The following is an 18619-nucleotide window of genomic DNA, read 5'->3' on the forward strand; positions in this document are numbered from 1 at the left end:
CGTACCTAAATCCACTCATCATGCTGCTCCTAGCCTTATGACGTTGATTTCATGGCTGAGTGATATTCCATTGTACATAAGGACCACAACTTCTTTATCCATTCTTCTCTTTCCTGGGATGTTTAAGGTGTAACGAAGTGGAGGTTCTTGTCAACAGAGCAGCCCTAAACTTTGGGGTGCCTGTGTCTTGCTGATTTTTAGTTTTCCCAATTTATACGCCCATGAGTGGAAGTGCCCTATGCTCTCTAAGCTGAGTTTTTTAGATGTTTCAGGACACACCGTACACTTCTCCAGAGTGGCTGTTGGCAATTTACAGCCCGCCCATCAGCGTAGCAAGGCTCCCATTTCTCCATGGCCTGTCCTGCATTTCTGGTTTTGACACTTTATTCAGCATGGCCCTTTTGACCGATGGGAAGCGAGACTTCTTTGTAGCGCTGATTTGCCTTTCCAGGTTGCTTGGTTGGCCAAAAAGGGCGTATGCGTTTTTTCCTGAATATATTCAGGAAAAAACGCATACGCCTTTTTTGGCCAAGGGCATCATTGTCGAGGTTTTGCCGCTTTTCCTGTGCTTTAAAGGCGATTCGAATCTACCTCCTGAAATCGGTTTCCTGCAATTCTGCCTTACTTTCAAATCCTCTTCGTTGCCTTCCCTCCATATATTTGTGGACGAGAGTTATCATTTCTAACTCTGCAGGTTTGTGAATTGCAGTGCCCCTGAGCTCCATTTTTCAACTCGCTTTCTTGGGAGTTGGCCGCAAAAGCGCAGGATTGCTTCAGGCCCTATTCTGGCTCTGGGCGGCAGGCTGAGCCTGTGGTTAATTCTGCTTCCTGATGGGAAAATAGAGTGACCTGTGCCTGTCCCAACACCTAGAGCTAGTCTCTCATTGGTTCCCCCTCTTCCCGTTCATTCTCAGGACAAATTGCAACGTGTTCGGAACAGGAGGTTAAAGGTGCTGATTCTCCAAGGAGGGAGATTGCTAGTAAAGCGGCTGGAATGGCGAACCGGAGCACAAGGAGATGAGAAATGAGGTGCGTTTTAGAAACCTTTCCCGGTCACACGGTGTACCATCTTCTGGGTTTCTCGTGCATGTTTTCGACGTAGGAAGATGCCCTTGAACCTGGAGATTTGGGACCCATGGGATGGGTACCACGCCGTATTACTTTACAGGGTCTGCGTTAGCTCACCCAACCTCACCAAACCTCTCAACCCCAAGAGTGTCCACCCTTATGTCTCAATCAGCTGTGGGTCTAGATATGGTCAATCCAGGTGGCATCGCAGCCCCTGAACGAATTTTGTAAGAATTTCTCTCTCTTTCACTGTCTTTGTTTCACGGGTTTTTAAAAGTAATTGATTTTTATAATAGGGTTTAGCTGCTTTGCACTGCTGTGTTTATGCCGCTTTACACCCACTTGACTCACTTACAGAGAGATATCAATACATAGGTTTTAAGATTCTTACTAGTCAGCTATATTCTTGGGCGGTGAATAGGGGGCGTTGAGTCCAGTTCACTGAGCAAGGAGTAGGTCTGGTCTATTACATATTGGGTTTATGGAACGGTATCTGAGCTAATTTGAAACCCTTGTTTTATGCATCACCCCACCTCACCTTTCCCGTTAAGCAGCCATAGTGTGTTTTCTAAACGTGCGACTCTGTTCTGTTTTGTAATTCAGTTCAAGGGTAGCGGTTTTTACATTCTCTCTGTAAGTGATATCTTATGATAAGTGTCTTTTTCTGTGTGACTTATTTCACTTAGAATCGTCGTACCTAAATCCACTCATCATGCTGCTCCTAGCCTTATGACGTTGATTTCATGGCTGAGTGATATTCCATTGTACATAAGGACCACAACTTCTTTATCCATTCTTCTCTTTCCTGGGATGTTTAAGGTGTAACGAAGTGGAGGTTCTTGTCAACAGAGCAGCCCTAAACTTTGGGGTGCCTGTGTCTTGCTGATTTTTAGTTTTCCCAATTTATACGCCCATGAGTGGAAGTGCCCTATGCTCTCTAAGCTGAGTTTTTTAGATGTTTCAGGACACACCGTACACTTCTCCAGAGTGGCTGTTGGCAATTTACGGCCCGCCCATCAGCGTAGCAAGGCTCCCATTTCTCCATGGCCTGTCCTGCATTTCTGGTTTTGACACTTTATTCAGCATGGCCCTTTTGACCGATGGGAAGCGAGACTTCTTTGTAGCGCTGATTTGCCTTTCCAGGTTGCTTGGTTGGCCAAAAAGGGCGTATGCGTTTTTTCCTGAATATATTCAGGAAAAAACGCATACGCCCTTTTTGGCCAAGGGCATCATTGTCGAGGTTTTGCCGCTTTTCCTGTGCTTTAAAGGCGATTCGAATCTACCTCCTGAAATCGGTTTCCTGCAATTCTGCCTTGCTTTCAAATCCTCTTCGTTGCCTTCCCTCCATATATTTGTGGACGAGAGTTATCATTTCTAACTCTGCAGGTCTGTGAATTGCAGTGCCCCTGAGCTCCATTTTTCAACTCGCTTTCTTGGGAGCTGGCCGCAAAAGCGCAGGATTGCTTCAGGCCCTATTCTGGCTCCGGGCGGCAGGCTGAGCCTGTGGTTAATTCTGCTACCTGATGGGAAACTAGAGTGACCTGTGCCTGTCCCAACACCTAGAGCTAGTCTCTCATTGGTTCCCCCTCTTCCCGTTCATCCTCAGGACAAATTGCAACGTGTACGGAACAGGAGGTTAAAGGTGCTGATTCTCCAAGGAGGGAGATTGCTAGTAAAGCGGCTGGAATGGCGAACCGGAGCACAAGGAGATGAGAAATGAGGTGCGTTTTAGAAACCTTTCCCGGTCACACAGTGTACCATCTTCTGGGTTTCTCGTGCATGTTTTCGACGTAGGAAGATGCCCTTGAACCTGGAGATTTGGGACCCATGGGATGGGTACCACGCCGTATTACTTTACAGGGTCTGCGTTAGCTCACCCAACCTCACCAAACCTCTCAGCCCCAAGAGTGTCCACCCTTATGTCTCAATCAGCTGTGGGTCTAGATATGGTCAATCCAGGTGGCATCGCAGCCCCTGAACGAATTTTGTAAGAATTTCTCTCTCTTTCACTGTCTTTGTTTCACGGGTTTTTAAAAGTAATTGATTTTTATAATAGGGTTTAGCTGCTTTGCACTGCTGTGTTTATGCCGCTTTTCACCCACTTGACTCACTTACAGAGAGATATCAATACATAGGTTTTAAGATTCTTACTAGTCAGATATATTCTTGGGCGGTGAATAGGGGGCGTTGAGTCCAGTTCACTGAGCAAGGAGTAGGTCTTGTCTATTACATATTGGGTTTATGGAACGGTATCTGAGCTAATTTGAAACCCTTGTTTTATGCATCACCCCACCTCACCTTTCCCGTTAAGCAGCCATAGTGTGTTTTCTAAACGTGCGACTCTGTTCTGTTTTGTAATTCAGTTCAAGGGTAGCGGTTTTTACATTCCCTCTGTAAGTGATATCTTATGATAAGTGTCTTTTTCTGTGTGACTTATTTCACTTAGAATCGTCGTACCTAAATCCACTCATCATGCTGCTCCTAGCCTTATGACGTTGATTTCATGGCTGAGTGATATTCCATTGTACATAAGGACCACAACTTCTTTATCCATTCTTCTCTTTCCTGGGATGTTTAAGGTGTAACGAAGTGGAGGTTCTTGTCAACAGAGCAGCCCTAAACTTTGGGGTGCCTGTGTCTTGCTGATTTTTAGTTTTCCCAATTTATACGCCCATGAGTGGAAGTGCCCTATGCTCTCTAAGCTGAGTTTTTTAGATGTTTCAGGACACACCGTACACTTCTCCAGAGTGGCTGTTGGCAATTTACAGCCCGCCCATCAGCGTAGCAAGGCTCCCATTTCTCCATGGCCTGTCCTGCATTTCTGGTTTTGACACTTTATTCAGCATGGCCCTTTTGACCGATGGGAAGCGAGACTTCTTTGTAGCGCTGATTTGCCTTTCCAGGTTGCTTGGTTGGCCAAAAAGGGCGTATGCGTTTTTTCCTGAATATATTCAGGAAAAAACGCATACGCCCTTTTTGGCCAAGGGCATCATTGTCGAGGTTTTGCCGCTTTTCCTGTGCTTTAAAGGCGATTCGAATCTACCTCCTGAAATCGGTTTCCTGCAATTCTGCCTTGCTTTCAAATCCTCTTCGTAGCCTTCCCTCCATATATTTGTGGACGAGAGTTATCATTTCTAACTCTGCAGGTTTGTGAATTGCAGTGCCCCTGAGCTCCATTTTTCAACTCGCTTTCTTGGGAGCTGGCCGCAAAAGCGCAGGATTGCTTCAGGCCCTATTCTGGCTCCGGGCGGCAGGCTGAGCCTGTGGTTAATTCTGCTTCCTGATGGGAAAATAGAGTGACCTGTGCCTGTCCCAACACCTAGAGCTAGACTCTCATTGGTTCCCCCTCTTCCCGTTCATCCTCAGGACAAATTGCAACGTGTACGGAACAGGAGGTTAAAGGTGCTGATTCTCCAAGGAGGGAGATTGCTAGTAAAGCGGCTGGAATGGCGAACCGGAGCTCAAGGAGATGAGAAATGAGGTGCGTTTTAGAAACCTTTCCCGGTCACACGGTGTACCATCTTCTGGGTTTCTCGTGCATGTTTTCGACATAGGAAGATGCCCTTGAACCTGGAGATTTGGGACCCATGGGATGGGTACCACGCCGAATTACTTTAAAGGGTCTGCGTTAGCTCACCCAACCTCACCAAACCTCTCAGCCCCAAGAGTGTCCACCCTTATGTCTCAATCAGCTGTGGGTCTAGATATGGTCAATCCAGGTGGCATCGCAGCCCCTGAACGAATTTTGTAAGAATTTCTCTCTCTTTCACTGTCTTTGTTTCACGGGTTTTTAAAAGTAATTGATTTTTATAATAGGGTTTAGCTGCTTTGCACTGCTGTGTTTATGCCGCTTTACACCCACTTGACTCACTTACAGAGAGATATCAATACATAGGTTTTAAGATTCTTACTAGTCAGATATATTCTTGGGCGGTGAATAGGGGGCGTTGAGTCCAGTTCACTGAGCAAGGAGTAGGTCTGGTCTATTACATATTGGGTTTATGGAACGGTATCTGAGCTAATTTGAAACCCTTGTTTTATGCATCACCCCACCTCACCTTTCCCGTTAAGCAGCCATAGTGTGTTTTCTAAATGTGCGACTCTGTTCTGTTTTGTAATTCAGTTCAAGGGTAGCGGTTTTTACATTCCCTCTGTAAGTGATATCTTATGATAAGTGTCTTTTTCTGTGTGACTTATTTCACTTAGAATCGTCGTACCTAAATCCACTCATCATGCTGCTCCTAGCCTTATGACGTTGATTTCATGGCTGAGTGATATTCCATTGTACATAAGGACCACAACTTCTTTATCCATTCTTCTCTTTCCTGGGATGTTTAAGGTGTAACGAAGTGGAGGTTCTTGTCAACAGAGCAGCCCTAAACTTTGGGGTGCCTGTGTCTTGCTGATTTTTAGTTTTCCCAATTTATACGCCCATGAGTGGAAGTGCCCTATGCTCTCTAAGCTGAGTTTTTTAGATGTTTCAGGACACACCGTACACTTCTCCAGAGTGGCTGTTGGCAATTTACAGCCCGCCCATCAGCGTAGCAAGGCTCCCATTTCTCCATGGCCTGTCCTGCATTTCTGGTTTTGACACTTTATTCAGCATGGCCCTTTTGACCGATGGGAAGCGAGACTTCTTTGTAGCGCTGATTTGCCTTTCCAGGTTGCTTGGTTGGCCAAAAAGGGCGTATGCGTTTTTTCCTGAATATATTCAGGAAAAAACGCATACGCCCTTTTTGGCCAAGGGCATCATTGTCGAGGTTTTGCCGCTTTTCCTGTGCTTTAAAGGCGATTCGAATCTACCTCCTGAAATCGGTTTCCTGCAATTCTGCCTTGCTTTCAAATCCTCTTCGTAGCCTTCCCTCCATATATTTGTGGACGAGAGTTATCATTTCTAACTCTGCAGGTTTGTGAATTGCAGTGCCCCTGAGCTCCATTTTTCAACTCGCTTTCTTGGGAGCTGGCCGCAAAAGCGCAGGATTGCTTCAGGCCCTATTCTGGCTCCGGGCGGCAGGCTGAGCCTGTGGTTAATTCTGCTACCTGATGGGAAAATAGAGTGACCTGTGCCTGTCCCAACACCTAGAGCTAGTCTCTCATTGGTTCCCCCTCTTCCCGTTCATCCTCAGGACAAATTGCAACGTGTACGGAACAGGAGGTTAAAGGTGCTGATTCTCCAAGGAGGGAGATTGCTAGTAAAGCGGCTGGAATGGCGAACCGGAGCACAAGGAGATGAGAAATGAGGTGCGTTTTAGAAACCTTTCCCGGTCACACGGTGTACCATCTTCTGGGTTTCTCGTGCATGTTTTCGACGTAGGAAGATGCCCTTGAACCTGGAGATTTGGGACCCATGGGATGGGTACCACGCCGTATTACTTTACAGGGTCTGCGTTAGCTCACCCAACCTCACCAAACCTCTCAGCCCCAAGAGTGTCCACCCTTATGTCTCAATCAGCTGTGGGTCTAGATATGGTCAATCCAGGTGGCATCGCAGCCCCTGAACGAATTTTGTAAGAATTTCTCTCTCTTTCACTGTCTTTGTTTCACGGGTTTTTAAAAGTAATTGATTTTTATAATAGGGTTTAGCTGCTTTGCACTGCTGTGTTTATGCCGCTTTTCACCCACTTGACTCACTTACAGAGATATATCAATACATAGGTTTTAAGATTCTTACTAGTCAGATATATTCTTGGGCGGTGAATAGGGGGCGTTGAGTCCAGTTCACTGAGCAAGGAGTAGGTCTGGTCTATTACATATTGGGTTTATGGAACGGTATCTGAGCTAATTTGAAACCCTTGTTTTATGCATCACCCCACCTCACCTTTCCCGTTAAGCAGCCATAGTGTGTTTTCTAAATGTGCGACTCTGTTCTGTTTTGTAATTCAGTTCAAGGGTAGCGGTTTTTACATTCCCTCTGTAAGTGATATCTTATGATAAGTGTCTTTTTCTGTGTGACTTATTTCACTTAGAATCGTCGTACCTAAATCCACTCATCATGCTGCTCCTAGCCTTATGACGTTGATTTCATGGCTGAGTGATATTCCATTGTACATAAGGACCACAACTTCTTTATCCATTCTTCTCTTTCCTGGGATGTTTAAGGTGTAACGAAGTGGAGGTTCTTGTCAACAGAGCAGCCCTAAACTTTGGGGTGCCTGTGTCTTGCTGATTTTTAGTTTTCCCAATTTATACGCCCATGAGTGGAAGTGCCCTATGCTCTCTAAGCTGAGTTTTTTAGATGTTTCAGGACACACCGTACACTTCTCCAGAGTGGCTGTTGGCAATTTACAGCCCGCCCATCAGCGTAGCAAGGCTCCCATTTCTCCATGGCCTGTCCTGCATTTCTGGTTTTGACACTTTATTCAGCATGGCCCTTTTGACCGATGGGAAGCGAGACTTCTTTGTAGCGCTGATTTGCCTTTCCAGGTTGCTTGGTTGGCCAAAAAGGGCGTATGCGTTTTTTCCTGAATATATTCAGGAAAAAACGCATACGCCCTTTTTGGCCAAGGGCATCATTGTCGAGGTTTTGCCGCTTTTCCTGTGCTTTAAAGGCGATTCGAATCTACCTCCTGAAATCGGTTTCCTGCAATTCTGCCTTGCTTTCAAATCCTCTTCGTTGCCTTCCCTCCATATATTTGTGGACGAGAGTTATCATTTCTAACTCTGCAGGTTTGTGAATTGCAGTGCCCCTGAGCTCCATTTTTCAACTCGCTTTCTTGGGAGCTGGCCGCAAAAGCGCAGGATTGCTTCAGGCCCTATTCTGGCTCCGGGCGGCAGGCTGAGCCTGTGGTTAATTCTGCTACCTGATGGGAAAATAGAGTGACCTGTGCCTGTCCCAACACCTAGAGCTAGTCTCTCATTGGTTCCCCCTCTTCCCGTTCATCCTCAGGACAAATTGCAACGTGTACGGAACAGGAGGTTAAAGGTGCTGATTCTCCAAGGAGGGAGATTGCTAGTAAAGCGGCTGGAATGGCGAACCGGAGCACAAGGAGATGAGAAATGAGGTGCGTTTTAGAAACCTTTCCCGGTCACACGGTGTACCATCTTCTGGGTTTCTCGTGCATGTTTTCGACGTAGGAAGATGCCCTTGAACCTGGAGATTTGGGACCCATGGGATGGGTACCACGCCGTATTACTTTACAGGGTCTGCGTTAGCTCACCCAACCTCACCAAACCTCTCAGCCCCAAGAGTGTCCACCCTTATGTCTCAATCAGCTGTGGGTCTAGATATGGTCAATCCAGGTGGCATCGCAGCCCCTGAACGAATTTTGTAAGAATTTCTCTCTCTTTCACTGTCTTTGTTTCACGGGTTTTTAAAAGTAATTGATTTTTATAATAGGGTTTAGCTGCTTTGCACTGCTGTGTTTATGCCGCTTTTCACCCACTTGACTCACTTACAGAGAGATATCAATACATAGGTTTTAAGATTCTTACTAGTCAGATATATTCTTGGGCGGTGAATAGGGGGCGTTGAGTCCAGTTCACTGAGCAAGGAGTAGGTCTGGTCTATTACATATTGGGTTTATGGAACGGTATCTGAGCTAATTTGAAACCCTTGTTTTATGCATCACCCCACCTCACCTTTCCCGTTAAGCAGCCATAGTGTGTTTTCTAAACGTGCGACTCTGTTCTGTTTTGTAATTCAGTTCAAGGGTAGCGGTTTTTACATTCTCTCTGTAAGTGATATCTTATGATAAGTGTCTTTTTCTGTGTGACTTATTTCACTTAGAATCGTCGTACCTAAATCCACTCATCATGCTGCTCCTAGCCTTATGACGTTGATTTCATGGCTGAGTGATATTCCATTGTACATAAGGACCACAACTTCTTTATCCATTCTTCTCTTTCCTGGGATGTTTAAGGTGTAACGAAGTGGAGGTTCTTGTCAACAGAGCAGCCCTAAACTTTGGGGTGCCTGTGTCTTGCTGATTTTTAGTTTTCCCAATTTATACGCCCATGAGTGGAAGTGCCCTATGCTCTCTAAGCTGAGTTTTTTAGATGTTTCAGGACACACCGTACACTTCTCCAGAGTGGCTGTTGGCAATTTACAGCCCGCCCATCAGCGTAGCAAGGCTCCCATTTCTCCATGGCCTGTCCTGCATTTCTGGTTTTGACACTTTATTCAGCATGGCCCTTTTGACCGATGGGAAGCGAGACTTCTTTGTAGCGCTGATTTGCCTTTCCAGGTTGCTTGGTTGGCCAAAAAGGGCGTATGCGTTTTTTCCTGAATATATTCAGGAAAAAACGCATACGCCTTTTTTGGCCAAGGGCATCATTGTCGAGGTTTTGCCGCTTTTCCTGTGCTTTAAAGGCGATTCGAATCTACCTCCTGAAATCGGTTTCCTGCAATTCTGCCTTACTTTCAAATCCTCTTCGTTGCCTTCCCTCCATATATTTGTGGACGAGAGTTATCATTTCTAACTCTGCAGGTTTGTGAATTGCAGTGCCCCTGAGCTCCATTTTTCAACTCGCTTTCTTGGGAGTTGGCCGCAAAAGCGCAGGATTGCTTCAGGCCCTATTCTGGCTCCGGGCGGCAGGCTGAGCCTGTGGTTAATTCTGCTTCCTGATGGGAAAATAGAGTGACCTGTGCCTGTCCCAACACCTAGAGCTAGTCTCTCATTGGTTCCCCCTCTTCCCGTTCATCCTCAGGACAAATTTCAACGTGTTCGGAACAGGAGGTTAGAGGTGCTGATTCTCCAAGGAGGGAGATTGCTAGTAAAGCGGCTGGAATGGCGAACCGGAGCACAAGGAGATGAGAAATGAGGTGCGTTTTAGAAACCTTTCCCGGTCACACGGTGTACCATCTTCTGGGTTTCTCGTGCATGTTTTCGACGTAGGAAGATGCCCTTGAACCTGGAGATTTGGGACCCATGGGATGGGTACCACTCCGTATTACTTTACAGGGTCTGCGTTAGCTCACCCAACCTCACCAAACCTCTCAACCCCAAGAGTGTCCACCCTTATGTCTCAATCAGCTGTGGGTCTAGATATGGTCAATCCAGGTGGCATCGCAGCCCCTGAACGAATTTTGTAAGAATTTCTCTCTCTTTCACTGTCTTTGTTTCACGGGTTTTTAAAAGTAATTGATTTTTATAATAGGGTTTAGCTGCTTTGCACTGCTGTGTTTATGCCGCTTTACACCCACTTGACTCACTTACAGAGAGATATCAATACATAGGTTTTAAGATTCTTACTAGTCAGCTATATTCTTGGGCGGTGAATAGGGGGCGTTGAGTCCAGTTCACTGAGCAAGGAGTAGGTCTGGTCTATTACATATTGGGTTTATGGAACGGTATCTGAGCTAATTTGAAACCCTTGTTTTATGCATCACCCCACCTCACCTTTCCCGTTAAGCAGCCATAGTGTGTTTTCTAAACGTGCGACTCTGTTCTGTTTTGTAATTCAGTTCAAGGGTAGCGGTTTTTACATTCTCTCTGTAAGTGATATCTTATGATAAGTGTCTTTTTCTGTGTGACTTATTTCACTTAGAATCGTCGTACCTAAATCCACTCATCATGCTGCTCCTAGCCTTATGACGTTGATTTCATGGCTGAGTGATATTCCATTGTACATAAGGACCACAACTTCTTTATCCATTCTTCTCTTTCCTGGGATGTTTAAGGTGTAACGAAGTGGAGGTTCTTGTCAACAGAGCAGCCCTAAACTTTGGGGTGCCTGTGTCTTGCTGATTTTTAGTTTTCCCAATTTATACGCCCATGAGTGGAAGTGCCCTATGCTCTCTAAGCTGAGTTTTTTAGATGTTTCAGGACACACCGTACACTTCTCCAGAGTGGCTGTTGGCAATTTACAGCCCGCCCATCAGCGTAGCAAGGCTCCCATTTCTCCATGGCCTGTCCTGCATTTCTGGTTTTGACACTTTATTCAGCATGGCCCTTTTGACCGATGGGAAGCGAGACTTCTTTGTAGCGCTGATTTGCCTTTCCAGGTTGCTTGGTTGGCCAAAAAGGGCGTATGCGTTTTTTCCTGAATATATTCAGGAAAAAACGCATACGCCTTTTTTGGCCAAGGGCATCATTGTCGAGGTTTTGCCGCTTTTCCTGTGCTTTAAAGGCGATTCGAATCTACCTCCTGAAATCGGTTTCCTGCAATTCTGCCTTACTTTCAAATCCTCTTCGTTGCCTTCCCTCCATATATTTGTGGACGAGAGTTATCATTTCTAACTCTGCAGGTTTGTGAATTGCAGTGCCCCTGAGCTCCATTTTTCAACTCGCTTTCTTGGGAGTTGGCCGCAAAAGCGCAGGATTGCTTCAGGCCCTATTCTGGCTCCGGGCGGCAGGCTGAGCCTGTGGTTAATTCTGCTTCCTGATGGGAAAATAGAGTGACCTGTGCCTGTCCCAACACCTAGAGCTAGTCTCTCATTGGTTCCCCCTCTTCCCGTTCATCCTCAGGACAAATTGCAACGTGTTCGGAACAGGAGGTTAGAGGTGCTGATTCTCCAAGGAGGGAGATTGCTAGTAAAGCGGCTGGAATGGCGAACCGGAGCACAAGGAGATGAGAAATGAGGTGCGTTTTAGAAACCTTTCCCGGTCACACGGTGTACCATCTTCTGGGTTTCTCGTGCATGTTTTCGACGTAGGAAGATGCCCTTGAACCTGGAGATTTGGGACCCATGGGATGGGTACCACTCCGTATTACTTTACAGGGTCTGCGTTAGCTCACCCAACCTCACCAAACCTCTCAACCCCAAGAGTGTCCACCCTTATGTCTCAATCAGCTGTGGGTCTAGATATGGTCAATCCAGGTGGCATCGCAGCCCCTGAACGAATTTTGTAAGAATTTCTCTCTCTTTCACTGTCTTTGTTTCACGGGTTTTTAAAAGTAATTGATTTTTATAATAGGGTTTAGCTGCTTTGCACTGCTGTGTTTATGCCGCTTTACACCCACTTGACTCACTTACAGAGAGATATCAATACATAGGTTTTAAGATTCTTACTAGTCAGCTATATTCTTGGGCGGTGAATAGGGGGCGTTGAGTCCAGTTCACTGAGCAAGGAGTAGGTCTGGTCTATTACATATTGGGTTTATGGAACGGTATCTGAGCTAATTTGAAACCCTTGTTTTATGCATCACCCCACCTCACCTTTCCCGTTAAGCAGCCATAGTGTGTTTTCTAAACGTGCGACTCTGTTCTGTTTTGTAATTCAGTTCAAGGGTAGCGGTTTTTACATTCTCTCTGTAAGTGATATCTTATGATAAGTGTCTTTTTCTGTGTGACTTATTTCACTTAGAATCGTCGTACCTAAATCCACTCATCATGCTGCTCCTAGCCTTATGACGTTGATTTCATGGCTGAGTGATATTCCATTGTACATAAGGACCACAACTTCTTTATCCATTCTTCTCTTTCCTGGGATGTTTAAGGTGTAACGAAGTGGAGGTTCTTGTCAACAGAGCAGCCCTAAACTTTGGGGTGCCTGTGTCTTGCTGATTTTTAGTTTTCCCAATTTATACGCCCATGAGTGGAAGTGCCCTATGCTCTCTAAGCTGAGTTTTTTAGATGTTTCAGGACACACCGTACACTTCTCCAGAGTGGCTGTTGGCAATTTACAGCCCGCCCATCAGCGTAGCAAGGCTCCCATTTCTCCATGGCCTGTCCTGCATTTCTGGTTTTGACACTTTATTCAGCATGGCCCTTTTGACCGATGGGAAGCGAGACTTCTTTGTAGCGCTGATTTGCCTTTCCAGGTTGCTTGGTTGGCCAAAAAGGGCGTATGCGTTTTTTCCTGAATATATTCAGGAAAAAACGCATACGCCTTTTTTGGCCAAGGGCATCATTGTCGAGGTTTTGCCGCTTTTCCTGTGCTTTAAAGGCGATTCGAATCTACCTCCTGAAATCGGTTTCCTGCAATTCTGCCTTACTTTCAAATCCTCTTCGTTGCCTTCCCTCCATATATTTGTGGACGAGAGTTATCATTTCTAACTCTGCAGGTTTGTGAATTGCAGTGCCCCTGAGCTCCATTTTTCAACTCGCTTTCTTGGGAGTTGGCCGCAAAAGCGCAGGATTGCTTCAGGCCCTATTCTGGCTCTGGGCGGCAGGCTGAGCCTGTGGTTAATTCTGCTTCCTGATGGGAAAATAGAGTGACCTGTGCCTGTCCCAACACCTAGAGCTAGTCTCTCATTGGTTCCCCCTCTTCCCGTTCATTCTCAGGACAAATTGCAACGTGTTCGGAACAGGAGGTTAAAGGTGCTGATTCTCCAAGGAGGGAGATTGCTAGTAAAGTGGCTGGAATGGCGAACCGGAGCACAAGGAGATGAGAAATGAGGTGCGTTTTAGAAACCTTTCCCGGTCACACGGTGTACCATCTTCTGGGTTTCTCGTGCATGTTTTCGACGTAGGAAGATGCCCTTGAACCTGGAGATTTGGGACCCATGGGATGGGTACCACGCCGTATTACTTTACAGGGTCTGCGTTAGCTCACCCAACCTCACCAAACCTCTCAACCCCAAGAGTGTCCACCCTTATGTCTCAATCAGCTGTGGGTCTAGATATGGTCAATCCAGGTGGCATCGCAGCCCCTGAACGAATTTTGTAAGAATTTCTCTCTCTTTCACTGTCTTTGTTTCACGGGTTTTTAAAAGTAATTGATTTTTATAATAGGGTTTAGCTGCTTTGCACTGCTGTGTTTATGCCGCTTTACACCCACTTGACTCACTTACAGAGAGATATCAATACATAGGTTTTAAGATTCTTACTAGTCAGCTATATTCTTGGGCGGTGAATAGGGGGCGTTGAGTCCAGTTCACTGAGCAAGGAGTAGGTCTGGTCTATTACATATTGGGTTTATGGAACGGTATCTGAGCTAATTTGAAACCCTTGTTTTATGCATCACCCCACCTCACCTTTCCCGTTAAGCAGCCATAGTGTGTTTTCTAAACGTGCGACTCTGTTCTGTTTTGTAATTCAGTTCAAGGGTAGCGGTTTTTACATTCTCTCTGTAAGTGATATCTTATGATAAGTGTCTTTTTCTGTGTGACTTATTTCACTTAGAATCGTCGTACCTAAATCCACTCATCATGCTGCTCCTAGCCTTATGACGTTGATTTCATGGCTGAGTGATATTCCATTGTACATAAGGACCACAACTTCTTTATCCATTCTTCTCTTTCCTGGGATGTTTAAGGTGTAACGAAGTGGAGGTTCTTGTCAACAGAGCAGCCCTAAACTTTGGGGTGCCTGTGTCTTGCTGATTTTTAGTTTTCCCAATTTATACGCCCATGAGTGGAAGTGCCCTATGCTCTCTAAGCTGAGTTTTTTAGATGTTTCAGGACACACCGTACACTTCTCCAGAGTGGCTGTTGGCAATTTACAGCCCGCCCATCAGCGTAGCAAGGCTCCCATTTCTCCATGGCCTGTCCTGCATTTCTGGTTTTGACACTTTATTCAGCATGGCCCTTTTGACCGATGGGAAGCGAGACTTCTTTGTAGCGCTGATTTGCCTTTCCAGGTTGCTTGGTTGGCCAAAAAGGGCGTATGCGTTTTTTCCTGAATATATTCAGGAAAAAACGCATACGCCTTTTTTGGCCAAGGGCATCATTGTCGAGGTTTTGCCGCTTTTCCTGTGCTTTAAAGGCGATTCGAATCTACCTCCTGAAATCGGTTTCCTGCAATTCTGCCTTACTTTCAAATCCTCTTCGTTGCCTTCCCTCCATATATTTGTGGACGAGAGTTATCATTTCTAACTCTGCAGGTTTGTGAATTGCAGTGCCCCTGAGCTCCATTTTTCAACTCGCTTTCTTGGGAGTTGGCCGCAAAAGCGCAGGATTGCTTCAGGCCCTATTCTGGCTCCGGGCGGCAGGCTGAGCCTGTGGTTAATTCTGCTTCCTGATGGGAAAATAGAGTGACCTGTGCCTGTCCCAACACCTAGAGCTAGTCTCTCATTGGTTCCCCCTCTTCCCGTTCATCCTCAGGACAAATTGCAACGTGTTCGGAACAGGAGGTTAAAGGTGCTGATTCTCCAAGGAGGGAGATTGCTAGTAAAGCGGCTGGAATGGCGAACCGGAGCACAAGGAGATGAGAAATGAGGTGCGTTTTAGAAACCTTTCCCGGTCACACGGTGTACCATCTTCTGGGTTGCTCGTGCATGTTTTCGACGTAGGAAGATGCCCTTGAACCTGGAGATTTGGGACCCATGGGATGGGTACCACGCCGTATTACTTTACAGGGTCTGCGTTAGCTCACCCAACCTCACCAAACCTCTCAACCCCAAGAGTGTCCACCCTTATGTCTCAATCAGCTGTGGGTCTAGATATGGTCAATCCAGGTGGCATCGCAGCCCCTGAACGAATTTTGTAAGAATTTCTCTCTCTTTCACTGTCTTTGTTTCACGGGTTTTTAAAAGTAATTGATTTTTATAATAGGGTTTAGCTGCTTTGCACTGCTGTGTTTATGCCGCTTTACACCCACTTGACTCACTTACAGAGAGATATCAATACATAGGTTTTAAGATTCTTACTAGTCAGCTATATTCTTGGGCGGTGAATAGGGGGCGTTGAGTCCAGTTCACTGAGCAAGGAGTAGGTCTGGTCTATTACATATTGGGTTTATGGAACGGTATCTGAGCTAATTTGAAACCCTTGTTTTATGCATCACCCCACCTCACCTTTCCCGTTAAGCAGCCATAGTGTGTTTTCTAAACGTGCGACTCTGTTCTGTTTTGTAATTCAGTTCAAGGGTAGCGGTTTTTACATTCTCTCTGTAAGTGATATCTTATGATAAGTGTCTTTTTCTGTGTGACTTATTTCACTTAGAATCGTCGTACCTAAATCCACTCATCATGCTGCTCCTAGCCTTATGACGTTGATTTCATGGCTGAGTGATATTCCATTGTACATAAGGACCACAACTTCTTTATCCATTCTTCTCTTTCCTGGGATGTTTAAGGTGTAACGAAGTGGAGGTTCTTGTCAACAGAGCAGCCCTAAACTTTGGGGTGCCTGTGTCTTGCTGATTTTTAGTTTTCCCAATTTATACGCCCATGAGTGGAAGTGCCCTATGCTCTCTAAGCTGAGTTTTTTAGATGTTTCAGGACACACCGTACACTTCTCCAGAGTGGCTGTTGGCAATTTACAGCCCGCCCATCAGCGTAGCAAGGCTCCCATTTCTCCATGGCCTGTCCTGCATTTCTGGTTTTGACACTTTATTCAGCATGGCCCTTTTGACCGATGGGAAGCGAGACTTCTTTGTAGCGCTGATTTGCCTTTCCAGGTTGCTTGGTTGGCCAAAAAGGGCGTATGCGTTTTTTCCTGAATATATTCAGGAAAAAACGCATACGCCCTTTTTGGCCAAGGGCATCATTGTCGAGGTTTTGCCGCTTTTCCTGTGCTTTAAAGGCGATTCGAATCTACCTCCTGAAATCGGTTTCCTGCAATTCTGCCTTGCTTTCAAATCCTCTTCGTTGCCTTCCCTCCATATATTTGTGGACGAGAGTTATCATTTCTAACTCTGCAGGTTTGTGAATTGCAGTGCCCCTGAGCTCCATTTTTCAACTCGCTTTCTTGGGAGCTGGCCGCAAAAGCGCAGGATTGCTTCAGGCCCTATTTTGGCTCCGGGCGGCAGGCTGAGCCTGTGGTTAATTCTGCTTCCTGATGGGAAAATAGAGTGACCTGTGCCTGTCCTAACACCTAGAGCTAGTCTCTCATTGGTTCCCCCTCTTCCCGTTCATCCTCAGGACAAATTGCAACGTGTACGGAACAGGAGGTTAAAGGTGCTGATTCTCCAAGGAGGGAGATTGCTAGTAAAGCGGCTGGAATGGCGAACCGGAGCACAAGGAGATGAGAAATGAGGTGCGTTTTAGAAACCTTTCCCGGTCACACGGTGTACCATCTTCTGGGTTGCTCGTGCATGTTTTTGACGTAGGAAGATGCCCTTGAACCTGAAGATTTGGGACCCATGGGATGGGTACCACGCCGTATTACTTTACAGGGTCTGCGTTTGCTCACCCAACCTCACCAAACCTCTCAGCCCCAAGAGTGTCCACCCTTATGTCTCAGTCATCTGTGGGTCTAGATATGGTCAATCCAGGTGGCATCGCAGCCCCTGAACGAATTTTGTAAGAATTTCTCTCTCTTTCACTGTCTTTGTTTCACGGGTTTTTTAAAGTAATTGATTTTTATAATGGGGTTTAGCTGCTTTGCACTGCTGTGTTTATGCCGCTTTACACCTACTTGACTCACTTACAGAGAGATATCAATACATAGGTTTTATGAATCTTACTAGTCAGATATATTCTTGGGCGGTGAATAGGGGGCGTTGAGTCCAGTTCACTGAGCAAGGAGTAGGTCTTGTCTATTACATATTGGGTTTATGGAACGGTATCTGAGCTAATTTGAAACCCTTGTTTTATGCATCACCCCACCTCACCTTTCCCGTTAAGCAGCCATAGTGTGTTTTCTAAACGTGCGACTCTGTTCTGTTTTGTAATTCAGTTCAAGGGTAGCGGTTTTTACATTCCCTCTGTAAGTGATATCTTATGATAAGTGTCTTTTTCTGTGTGACTTATTTCACTTAGAATCGTCGTACCTAAATCCACTCATCATGCTGCTCCTAGCCTTATGACGTTGATTTCATGGCTGAGTGATATTCCATTGAACATAAGGACCACAACTTCTTTATCCATTCTTCTCTTTCCTGGGATGTTTAAGGTGTAACGAAGTGGAGGTTCTTGTCAACAGAGCAGCCCTAAACTTTGGGGTGCCTGTGTCTTGCTGATTTTTAGTTTTCCCATTTTATACGCCCATGAGTGGAAGTGCCCTATGCTCTCTAAGCTGAGTTTTTTAGATGTTTCAGGACACACCGTACACTTCTCCAGAGTGGCTGTTGGCAATTTACAGCCCGCCCATCAGCGTAGCAAGGCTCCCATTTCTCCATGGCCTGTCCTGCATTTCTGGTTTTGACACTTTATTCAGCATGGCCCTTTTGACCGATGGGAAGCGAGACTTCTTTGTAGCGCTGATTTGCCTTTCCAGGTTGCTTGGTTGGCCAAAAAGGGCGTATGCGTTTTTTCCTGAATATATTCAGGAAAAAACGCATACGCCCTTTTTGGCCAAGGGCATCATTGTCGAGGTTTTGCCGCTTTTCCTGTGCTTTAAAGGCGATTCGAATCTACCTCCTGAAATCGGTTTCCTGCAATTCTGCCTTGCTTTCAAATCCTCTTCGTTGCCTTCCCTCCATATATTTGTGGACGAGAGTTATCATTTCTAACTCTGCAGGTTTGTGAATTGCAGTGCCCCTGAGCTCCATTTTTCAACTCGCTTTCTTGGGAGCTGGCCGCAAAAGCGCAGGATTGCTTCAGGCCCTATTCTGGCTCCGGGCGGCAGGCTGAGCCTGTGGTTAATTCTGCTTCCTGATGGGAAAATAGAGTGACCTGTGCCTGTCCCAACACCTAGAGCTAGTCTCTCATTGGTTCCCCCTCTTCCCGTTCATCCTCAGGACAAATTGCAACGTGTTCGGAACAGGAGGTTAAAGGTGCTGATTCTCCAAGGAGGGAGATTGCTAGTAAAGCGGCTGGAATGGCGAACCGGAGCACAAGGAGAT

The sequence above is a fragment of the Balaenoptera borealis genome (assembly GCF_965194805.1).
Source record: "Balaenoptera borealis genome assembly, chromosome: 10".
NCBI lineage: Eukaryota > Metazoa > Chordata > Mammalia > Artiodactyla > Balaenopteridae > Balaenoptera > Balaenoptera borealis.